We start from the raw sequence: 3450 nt of genomic DNA on the forward strand, positions 1-3450 counted from the left end.
CATATAAAGCTAATAGAAAACAGCTGTCCAAGAGGGAATCTACATAGGGAGAAAAACACCTATGTCTTAAAGCTGTAAGCATTTTTTGCAATGTGGAGAGGGTAATGGGGAGTCTATGTAAGGAGGGGACACTTTTGAAATGCCTTTAAGTAGCAGCTTAATGGCCGGGTTAGAAAACAGGCTGGGAAAAGGAGGATCGAAGCATCTAGCGTTACACTGAATCCCTGCAACCAGACCTCTAATATACTGAGGCTTGAAGCAACGCACATCCATACAGTGACAAATAAATGCACACACAGCACAGATTGTTACCGGCTTTAGTGGTAAGTTCACGGAAATGCAGAATAAGGCAAACGTTTTCCAGGCAAAATCATAAGATTTCAAGGTGGACGCTGCTAGGCCTTTTCTCATGTAGAACCTTGCTGATTCTAGGTAAGACTACAATGATGGCTGATTTAATAGAGTTAAATCGACTGCTTGATTGTCACACTACACCGCGATGCGTTTCCATGCACTTCCCCATATGTGACAAGCTACTGCGATCGGATAGATTTCGAACAGTGCAGAGGAAGAATCAAGCTTGGAGAATGAGTGAGGCCAGCTGTTGGCGAACCATTGGCCTTGGAAGTACCCACTGAAACCCACCCGCTTAAGTTTGCTCAGTGATGCGCCTGCGTTATCATGCGGAGGGTCTATCAGGAGAAAGTTATTGTGCAGGTGAAGGAGAGAGGGGACACGGACTCTGTTTAAGAGGATCCAGCAAAGGGCTTCGGATACTTGACTAAAGATTGCCAGACTGCTTTTACACTCAAACGTGAGGCGCACTGCGAAATACAGTTTAGATTCCCACTTAAACCCGAAGAGATGCCACTGAGAAGGATGTATTGGAATTATTTTGAACGCGTCTATGATGTCCGTTTTCGAGAGCCATGCTCCCTGACCGGCTAGCTTAATGAGCTTGATGGCGTTATCAACGATGGAATAGTGAAGGGAAAAGGGCCCTGGAGGAATGAGACTATTAACGCTGGGTGTTGATCCCGTGTGGGGGGCAGAAAGATCGAAAATGAATCTTTTCTTCCTGGTGTATTTCCTAGTTGCTACTCCTATGGGGCTGAATCGGAACACAGAGAAGGGCGAAGCATTGAAAGGGCCGATTACGTACCCCTTGTCGACCTCTTTTTTAAGAAGATGAGACACTACCTCAGGTTCTTTTAACGCGGACTGGAGATTTTTGGACACGCAAGAGGACGCTAGCGGTGAGACGACCCCAACCCGGAAACCTTGGGAGAGGCCAGAGAGCAGGTAATCGACAAACACAGAATCAGGATGAGAAGACAGTTCTGATGCAAGAGCTGGGATGTTTATTGGTGTGGAAGGGTGGACCATCAATAAGTCCTTGGCCCGCGGTGCTTCTGCTGGGGCCGAGCCCTGCGTGGGCATACTGATTTGGGGTGCATATCTTGGCAGTAGCTGCAGATGTGAAGAAATACGCAATTGGGGTAAGTGCATATATTTTCGTTGAAGTTATTGCAAACAGGCTGGTTGTTGAAAATGTGCACCTTGCGGCCATGGCTGTCAGTTTTTTCCGGGGGACGTGGATCCTGGTTGAATCTCATGCAGTCTAATTCGGTTTCAAAGTGACCCGGGGTACCTCAAGTTAGGCAAGTCACTGGCTGCGAGCCACCCACTATCATGACTAGCAGCTCGGTGTCCAAGACCCCCCAGTTCAGGTGGATGTTGGATTGGGCTAAATATACCGCGGCTTTGCTGGAGAACCCTTTGTGGTATTTAAAAAAAGTGTTTTTTCCGTACCTGAGATTAAGGTCGCCAATCAGCCCTAAATACCCGTCCAGTTCTTGTCGGCGTTCTGGGTAGACGGAGCATATTACTTCCCGAAAAATGCCGAAAGCGACTAAGAATTCGGTGATTGTCATGTCTCTTGACAATCTTGGGTGCAGTAAAATTCTCTCCGGTGGTGATTTTACCTTCGCACTCGGGGGATGGCAGTATGAGGCTGATGAGGTTAATATCTTTCCCCTGCAGGATTTTAGCTCTTAAGCGTGGCGAGATGTTTGCTCCGGATGGAATATACGGCCTACCTGGAAAGGGAATGGGGATGGCAGAGGCCAGGGAATGTTGAGGTAGGATTAGATCAAAAGCTTGCTGGGGTGCAGGTGCCGGCGGTGCGACGTACTGCAAGTTTTGAGCACTGTGTCTTGCCGAGGAAGATGACGCTTGGTTGTCTTCTATTGACTGGAGCCGGGCATCTATGGCCTGAATGGAATTTACCAGCAACTGAAGAGTTGCTGAGAGGTCCGGAGATTGCTTGAGCTGAGCTGAGCTGGAGGCGCCGGCCTTACGCTTAGCTGGAGGAGCTGCATGGAGAATTTTCTTTGCTCGTTTGCGGCCGGGAGCTGCGGTGATGGGCTTGTCCTGGGCTGGTGATCCGAAGCCCACTTCACTTGCCAGGCTTAGAAGCTGTGAGACGTCTAAGCCCGGAGCCGGATTGATGTCTTGAGCTGTTAGCATCTCCTGTATTTCGGGACCCGTTTCCTCATGACGGGTGCCGATCCGAGCACTGCGCCGAGTTGCGGATGTGAAAGAAGCCGCATTGTTCAAGTCGGCATCTATGAGCTCTGTGTCTGAGTCTGCCATCGTGAGGAGGGTTATCAGCCCGATGATTAGCAGCCAAACAAACTGAGGTTTTGCCATGAATGCCCGTCAGTACGGAGTCGCATGAAACATCAGCAGACGCTGGCGGCGGGGATACAGCACATTTAAAAGGAGACAGCAGCAAGCTGATAGGCTGACGAAGAGGGTGTACCTAAGCGCTATTGGCTGGGGGCGACCCATCTGTTAAACAGCTGATAGAGTCTATGACGCCTCTGACAGTGACAGCCGGAATCGAGTATGTGCTGCTAGTGGGAGAGCCATATGGGAGAAAGGCCTTTAAGCCTAAGCATGAGGGGATAGTCTTCCTGTCTGAACTTACGCTAGAGCAACATTTCCCAACTCAAGAGATATCTGCCTCTTTAACAAGATATTTTAAATCAGGTTTTTATACTTTCTGACACGTGATTGTTTGCATCTCTTACTGCCTCCTCCCCTTCTTGTCCTTACATCTGAAAAATATTTGCTTTATTTCTACACATAAATATCACACTGTGGTTTGAACAGAAAATTCAAACTGTGTGAGTAATGGCACCTTTTTCCTCATCTGCCTGTGCCCAAACTCCCCTGACATTGTACCTGTGAATCCACAACACCTCTCCCAGTGATTCCTCTGCCCTCTTTATGACAAAAGTAACAATTAGTGTGAGTCCCACAGCAGCGCTGGCTTCATACTTTACTATCACGTCACCCCAAGCCTATTCCCTGGCTACACACAGGCGGTTTTGGCACAATGCTATTATCCAGGCCAGCCCATAGGAAATAGACTGAGAAGAGAGC

The sequence above is a fragment of the Cebidichthys violaceus genome, unplaced genomic scaffold (assembly GCF_023349555.1).
Source record: "Cebidichthys violaceus isolate CVI_PGR_0920_01 unplaced genomic scaffold, fCebVio1.0.p SCAF_21, whole genome shotgun sequence".
Taxonomy (NCBI): Eukaryota; Metazoa; Chordata; class Actinopteri; order Perciformes; family Stichaeidae; genus Cebidichthys; species Cebidichthys violaceus.